This window comes from Pagrus major, chromosome 15, assembly GCF_040436345.1.
Source record: "Pagrus major chromosome 15, Pma_NU_1.0".
Classification (NCBI taxonomy): Eukaryota; Metazoa; Chordata; class Actinopteri; order Spariformes; family Sparidae; genus Pagrus; species Pagrus major.
In genome coordinates, this window is record NC_133229.1 from 21641247 (window position 1) to 21650116 (window position 8870).

Sequence of the window (8870 nt, forward strand, 5' to 3'; positions counted from 1 at the left end):
AGTTGCGGGAAGTCAAAGACGGCACAAGAGAGCATCCCCCCCCGTGATAATCAGTGGCGAGCAAGTGGATGAGAGTAAACAGGAGGAGGAATAACGCAACGTTTTTCTATATGTTAACACGATTGGTAGGATGTCCTCCACTGAGAGGGAATGCGAGGGAGGGCAGAGGGAGGAAAAGATGCAGAGCGCAGGGGATTAACGTTGCCCAGCTGTCAATCAAAAGCCTCTCAGTGAAGCTGTACAGCCTAAGGGGGAGAACAGCAACTGAATTTTGCAGCTTCCCCTGGCGTTCATCCTTTCATCTGCCCCTGCCTCTGTCCACAAATTTTCCCCAGCTTGAGTCATTTGTCATTTCAGCCTTGGCCTCTCCCCTGTGCCTGCGTTGTTTTTCTTTTTCATAACCTGTTGTCTTCTCGTTTCCCGTGGCGTTATTTACACGAGATGTACTCGGGGGCAAGAACGATCTGTTTAACTCCGCGGGGCTCCATTTGATGTTTTGATCTCGTGCGTTTGCCTCGATGCGACTGGAAAGATTGAATAGGAGATTGTTCTACAGGTGCGCATATTGTTTTGTCTTTTCATATTCCCGCTGTTTTGTCTGAAGGGTGAATGACACGAGGCCTGAATGCCACTAGGTGGTGTGAGCACTCAGCCTCTGACCGCAGTGCCTGAACGGCTGAAAGTGAAATGCACACTCCTACACGTTTTTGCACACACACACATACACAAGTATCTTCTCATCAGTGGTGTTGCCTACTGATTTCCCCTCAAGCTGTAAGAACCCTGCTGTCTTTTGAGAGATAAACGCCTTCGTCTCACTGCTGCACACACAAGCACAGACACACCAGAGATTGTTGGCAGACTTGATACTTACTTTGCTGACCATCAACACCGGTATTCCGTATATTTAAATCAAGCTGTCAAACGACGGGGGCATTTTACTGCCTGTGTACCAACATATGAAACCATTCATCTCTTACATCTGCAGAGCTCTGAGTGCTTCTCATGACAGTTATGTGGGTGAAGATGAAAAAAAATAAGACGCCTCCAATCTGAATTTCTGCTGTCAGGGAAGTTTTATTCATATCACGGCATTTCTAAGATGTGTTTAACAGATGTAAATCTTCAACGACACACCTACTCTTATCGTCTCTATTAGAAGATGAGGGATTAGGTTAAGGCGTCGAGAAAAGCTGGGCTTTTTAAGAGCGCTGGATCTGTCACTGACGTCAGCAAAATGTAAAAGGGGCTTGCCTGACAATGAACACATTTTTTGAATTGACAATAAGTCCAAAGCAAGCATTGTGTTAGTCTGTCTCAATACTTTTAAGATGTTTTCTACCTTCTCTAAAGCTGCATCATTTCATGTCTGATGAAAAGGAAAGACGGGAAATGCTCCTGTTTCTATGGCGGCCCTGAGGGTAATAACAACATTTCACAAAACAATACACATTACAAAACACAACATTTAAAAAAACATTTCAGATCATGGATAAGGGGGACCACACTTTTTGCTTGTGATCTTAGTCCACGAGTTCAATATCATTTCCTGTTTCTGCTACTCTCAGCCTCAGTCCTAATTCTTTGAAGGGTGCTTTCAGGAAAATTGAAAGAGTTTTTGTAGCTGTATGAAGTGCTAATCCGTTGTCAGTGTGTTACCTACAGTAGATGTGGTCAGCACACCCTCAGTTTGGAGAAGTAGCAGGAGTGTAGGAAGCTGAGTAATGCACTGCTGTGGACGGGGGCTGCAGCACAATGTATAGTGTACACCAAAAAAAAAGAGGCCTACCTACAACAATCAATATCAGTTACGCTATATTTAGAATATTTTCACAGCTTTGCCTTGACGTAAGACCCTCTCTGGCAGGAAAGTGTACTATCACAAACAAGGTGTTGTCCAACCTTTACCCTAATCTGAAATGTCTGTGTGTTCTCTGAAATGTTGAATTTATTTTAGAAATGTGTTTTTCTGAAATGTCTTTTCTTACGAGCAAGTGGCCCTAACGACTCTGAAACTCAGAGCTCACACGTGTCCTAAACGACTCTGTAAGGACACTCCCACACAGAGTTTAAAAGCCTGCAACTCCCCTCCAGTTAGTTAAAACTGGGGAAGACTCTCGGATGAGAGGTGAAGCGTCTTCAAGAAACTGAAACACATGCAGTTACGATACAGCACAGTCATTACCATGACCTGGATGACTGAGAACCTGTTCGTCTGATCGATTCTTGGTTGGTGTTGCTCTTTTTGACAATGAGAATAAAGTAGCATTAAGAGATACTTGTACTCAAGTTCAAGTAGCTTTGTGCTTACCATCAGCGCTTAAGTAATTGTACATTTCACAACAGCTGCTGCTGTTCAACCCAAGAGCAACTCTTTTCCCTCCGACTCCTGCTCTTCAATTTGTATGTCAAGTCAGATTAAGTCAGAGGGGTAAACAGTGAAGCCAAACCGAGCATATTATCGTGGAACTGCAGGAGAACCTACGACCGACCGTGAGAGTCACACTGCCAACAGAATGAGGAACTTTGCTCTTGACCACACACTACAAGCCGAAGATTATATTGCTTTTCACGGCAAAGCATTTATTCAAACAGTTTGCACACCACTGCTGTCCTATTCTGCTGCCACAGCACAGTGTGCTCTGCAGCCTAAATGGATGCTTCCACTGGTGTCTTGTTTACACACACATATACACATTTGCAGGTATACACACAATCAGCCGGGCGTATAAAAAGTACGCATGGGCCGCCGAGCACCTCGCGACAAAAGCAGTGGACAAAGACACAACAGTAGGTACACGTGCACCGCGTCAAATGTGTAAACGCATTGCCACGCATCGTAAGAAAACAAAGCCAGCGCACTTTCCCTTCTGCGGATGCACTTGCAGGTAGCCTCTGTTGTTTAATCTCACCCCTTAAATCATTGAGTGGCAGGGCAGAAAGACTCACCAGCCCATCTGTATTCCTGGGTGTGCGTGACCTGCACTCTAACGGATGGGCTTTGTCCACAGGCGAGCCAGATGAGGAGCAGAGCAGAGTGGTAGTATTACTACCCCACGCTGCTTCTGCCTTTTGCTATTCTCCACCTCCGGCCTCAGTCAGCCTTCATTTCTGTCTGTGGCGGCAGGGTGGAGGCAGATGATTGTTGTGTGGGGTCGGCCGAGTTGCTGTTTGCATGTTTTGCGCTTATGTTTGTCCATCTGTGCGTCTGTATTATGGCTGGAAGCAGTGTGTGCGTGTGTACATGAAGGGGACAGGTTGTTCATTAGAGATGGACGTCATCACGGCGAGCTCCAACTGCAAATAGATTGTTCCATTTCAATGCACGGCACAAGTCACTGGCATACGTACACATTTGATTCTGCATAAGCACATATAGGCTCTCTGTATACATTTCCCAGGAAATCTCCACAGCACAGCCAAACCCCCGTCAGAATACACTTCCACAAATCAGCAGCCGGATAATAATCCAGCTCTGATTTTCTTTAGTTTTTTGAATTTCCTTTTTCTGATTTTACACGGCTGATTCTGAGGCGGGCTGCTGTGGAAAAAGGCTAGTATGTGGGTTGGGTTGTAAGAACGTTATGAGGAGCTCAGGGACGCCGGCTCATTCACAGCATCTGTGCTTGTGCGTCCTGAAATCATAAGACCATGGGAGAGAGAACGAAATAGAGAAGGAACAGAAGAGAATATCAATTAGTGAGACAGTAAAGATCCCTCCTGCTGCGTGCACCAGAACCACTGCCAAGCTGATGTATGCAGCATGTTTGCATGCTGACAACATTTGGACTCTTTCTTTTGGCTTTCTGCGTTTATTTGTAGGGCGAGAGAAAGAGGTTGTTGACGCTCAACAAAGAGCCACGGCCGCTCCGAATCAAATCAGGCGTTTTCAGTGCACCTTATCTGAGATGTCCTTATCTTAGAGGTGTGTTTAGTTCCCTCGCCCTCCACGGTTCCTGCCTGCACTTATAATTTATCCCGCAATGTTTATCTGAAAACATGTATTTTCGCAGTAGATAGTAGATAATAGGGTACAGCACAGTTCCAGGTTTTCTTCAGTGGAAGATCATTTCTTTCCACTCTTTTAAGGGGCTTTCCAGTGATATAGTACTGCCTCCTCTATAAAGCTGAGAGACTCACAGATGACATTTTGTAAGAAAGAATGGAAAAATCAATGCAGCATAGGGCCATGTATCCTGACCTTCAGTCCCAATACATCAAGATCACAAAAACACTGGATGCTACAACTACAACTTCAATTTCCAAAAAGTTTGGCCGCTGTGTAAAAACAGATCGCAATCCCAACGCTTTTACGATCCCATGTATTAATATCCTTCATCTCGCGACATTCTTACTTGTAAACGACTGCTGTTTACCTGTTGAATGTTCCAAACAGGTGTTTTTTGATCGTTCCACAACTCTCCCAGTCTTTTGTCGCCCCTCTTTGAAACATTTTGCTGGCATCAAACTCAGAATAAACCATATTGTCTTTGTACTGTTTTCAACTGAGTGTACGCCAACAGGATTAGCAAATCACCCATTCTGTTTTATTTATGTTTTGCACTGTGTCCCAGTTTTTTGGGGGGGAATCAGGTTAATGCAACCAATAACAAGTGCAGGCAGAGATTTATGGAAGACAAAAAGATTCTCAGACATTTTCTCAGCAGTTGGCACTTTATTCTCTCCTGACATTTTCTTCTCAGGACTGTACATCATGTGATTCTGCTGAAGCAGCAAAATGCAACTTTCTGGAGAAAGAGTTGAGTGTTGTGTCTCATCCCCTAATACTGATGCTTTGGGTTGGCGTTGGCCCCAAACCACCAACTCGAAGTGTTAGTATTTGACAACTCATTAGCATCGTCGCTAACAGTTTGAATGAGTTAATAAGCTGACTGGTAAAGTTTCAGTGTGTTGGATTTAGGAGGATCTATTGGCAGAAACTGAATATAATATCCACAATTAAGTTTTCATTTGTGTGTAATGATCCAAAACTAGAGCGAGCCCTTTATACAGAGGGAGCAGGTCCTCTTTTGTCTTTTTTTTTGCATTTTTAGGGGCCACTTGAGGGAAGGGTGTGGCGAGGGCTATTCAGTTGGTTGCAATCTGCAGCCACACAGCCATAAATACTGTTATGACTGTCAGTGTTCAGAGATGCTATATCATTCAGAAAGCTAACCAGACGATAAAAATGCATTAAGTGCAGACGCTGCCACATGCTGTCAGCTTGGATGCTGTGAAGCCTGTCAGTCATTTCAGCTACCTATGATTTTGTGTGAGATAGCAGAGAGATGGAGAACATGTTTGTTGTTTTCCCTCTAGTTTGAAGAACAGGTGTTAGGTAAAGGGTGAGTTGTTTGGGTACTGATATGTCCTCAGAGCCTGTGCCTAATGAAAATATCAGTGAAGCAGGTAACATCTTGTCGATTGCCTTTTTAGTGAGGGATATCCCAATAAAATTGTTAATTCTATGTAAAAAACCTCTTTCTTTCTGTCTCACTGACCATCGCTCCACCACTTTTCACTCTCAGGGGCCTTTCCTCTCTCTTATAATTTTATATATATTTTTCCCTCACTTGGCCTGGCTGATTTTGTAGCCGAGATCTAAGTGATTAACTGCCAGTGTGAAGCATTTGAGGGCATGCCAGCCCAACTAGCACAGACCCCTGTGGCTTCAGAAAAGCAAACCAAAACATCAGCAACACAAGCCTCTAAATGGAGTTTGAAGACCTCCTTTTTTCCCCCCATCTAATGGCCCCTGTGATACTTCCCCGGAGGCTGCCGTTCGGCTAGGCAAAACTTTCAATGCAGCAGTGAGTGATGACAGGGCTTTTGATACCGAGGCTGCATTTGATGGCAAAGGTTTGGTTGTATTATACATTAGCTGTGTCTCCCAGATGTCATTACTCTTACACCCAGATTTTTCACCAACACAGAGAGGAAGCCGGCTCACTAAAGGAGTACATCAGTAGGAAAGAGAAAATAGCTGTGTCAGACAATGCTGCTCCAGTTGGCACATTTTTTTCTTTGGTCTTTTGTGTGTGTGTAGGAAGTAAAACAGACCTGAAAGACTGTATTTGCATTATCTTGCATAATTGAATCTCTGAGTAATTTGGAAGGAATTAATATTAATCCTTTCCTGTGGCAGGGTGCCCTGTAAGGCTGTAGCGCCTCGGGGAGAACACAGAGACACACTGGGGAGAACATGCCAAGATCCTCTTCAAGTAAACTATTCAGCATCATAGGGAAGATGGCTAAGCGGTGCTTTGCAGGGTTTGACTTGAGGAGCCCTCTGGAGCCCGGGCACCACGGAGGGAGGTGTACACATCACACCATCCTCTAAATCCAGAGCATTGTGGGGTTATACTTACACAGCGGGATGTTTTTCAACAGCAGTAAGTGTACGTTACCTCATGACAGGGAAACTTGTATACATGCAGTGTGAAATGTACAGTGTGCTACAGATGTCAAGTTATCACATAGAGTGGAGCCAATTTGCGGACAACTACACTCACGGGATACTATAGCACTTTGCACTGCAGTCTGCAGATTTGCTGAATCTTTTCAATTTAAAATGTGTAAAAGGAAATGAGAGGGAGCCGTTACCACAAGCCGGGGGCTCAGGGTTTCTTTGATGGATAATTACATTAATTTCAGTTGATAACACACTATAGTGTAGTTGTAAAGTGTGTTTATTAAAATTATTGGCAACAATTCTCCTATGAGGCATCAGTAACGGGTGTCTAAACAGTTATTGAATGGTTGATAACATACATAACATAGCTGTAATCATATTTAATGATATATGATTACACATGAACAAATACTAACTGCATTAAAAGAGCATTTATGATCTGTTAGCATGTATAAATAATTCACGGGCAGGCTTAAAACTGTTTGAAACTCACGCTGACCTGCTGAGCTTGAAGTTTGAAAATGTTTTGACTTAAGCTCCTTTTTGTAGGGTTCTCCTGGAGCTCAGTAGGAAAGATGTGTCCTTGATTATTGCTGATTAACACCGACTCTGCATTATCTCTCTATTGGGAAAGTGTACTGTTTGGTCCATTACAACAATAGTAAAATATTTAAAGAATTATAAATAATAAATAAAATGTAGCCACTTTAAACCTTTGTTCCCAGTTTTTGAAAAGGAAACAAACTCAAAAAATAAGCAAGGATTCATTTATGCTCCCTGTTTGATGATTTTATTTAAGGACTCCCCCTGGCCCTGTTATTGTTTTATCTGTAGTCTGCAATGACTTAAATGTTTGTATGTGTCAATTGGATTTGCCAATAAAGAAAGAAAAATAAAGGTGAGTCGTGTCTCTGGCCAATACTTTCCCCCTTTCAGCTCTGTTTTGGTCTCCACTGGCTCCTGAGGGAAGTATTTGGCTGTTTAGCTGCTAAATTTCTCCGCTATCTTCATCAGCTAATCGCTAACAACTTCTGTCAGACATTTGGTACTAAGCAGTGGGTTTTACAAGAGCTTTTTAGCTTTCTTCCAGCAAAAACAAGCTAAAAAACAACTGTCTGCTGTGGACAAACCTTATTCTGATGGGAGCCGTGACAGTGAACTGAAACAGAAAATGTTTTGGTTGAGCTGAAAGGCGCCATAATACTGATTATAAAGTGTTATAACCATTTATGATGTGTTTACATACTGCCTATTGAAGTTTAATAGTCTGGGTCAAGTTTAAGTCCTAATACCTGCTTGAAAGAATGAAGTTGGATTATGGGTAAATTCAGAAATACATTAAATCAATACACTGAATAACTGCCAATATGCTTATGTGAAAGATAGGTAAACGTATTCCTTGTTGGTGGAGGAAGGTGATATAAATGTAAAGGACCAAGAGGGAGGAGGAAGCAAGGAAGAAAAGAACTGTGAAACTTTCATGGGTGAAAAAAACTATTTGAAAACAGTTAGGCCCAGAGGGTGAGGAAAAGTTTGTGGTTACGCTTTTAACAAAGAAAAGCATCGATCTGGGAGTGTTTTGTCTCCTCTGTCGCTAAGAGGAATATGTTATGCATTTTATTTTGCCTGAATGGATTTACTGCTGGATTGCTTTGGATTTCCTTAACACTTTAAACTGAGCTAACCTGCTTAGAGCTTTTACTCAGAGAAACTTTTCTCTTTCAGGACCCTGCTTTGGATTTTTGGATTTTCCTTTAAGCCGCTGACACTTGCACACAAGCAGTTAATTCCCAGTGAGAGTGTTAACAGTTTAGAGCGAGGCAAACTTCCAGGCCAGTATCTCCCTAGTGTAGTATTTTGCCTTTAGCTTTTACTGATCACAACTCCTAGCTTCACGACAAACACTAGAACGTATTCTGATTTCTGCAGCACTCCTTTTTCACTCTTTGCATTCATCACCGCAATCCAAATGTCTTTTAGGTGTCTAATAAGGAATCCAGGGAGAAGATGCAATGTTTCCCTCATCAGCACAAACTCGTTGATGTGCACATTGTACATTGACACCACATAGAAACTTGTAGAAAGTAAAATATTGGTGTGCTCATGAGACGCTGCCTGGAGTGAAGAGATGATAAAAGACCCTCCAGGCATGTTTTACTTCTTGGTTTAGCATTGTTAACTTCTGCATCTTCAGGTTGCTCATTTTCAAACATGCACACACACACACACAGATGTTACATTGTGAGGACATTTGAAATTCAACGTTTGCTGGCCAGCGCTCCTCCACCGTCAAAATTAAAGCACAGATTATAAATAAGAATGACTCGTAGACACTCGTACACATGACTAACTTTCCTCAAGGCTACAAATCAAAGATTCAACATTTTAATGCGTGATGTAGTATACAACTGCCAAGATTCAAAACCATGAATCTCCTTATTTCCTAAAATTACACAGG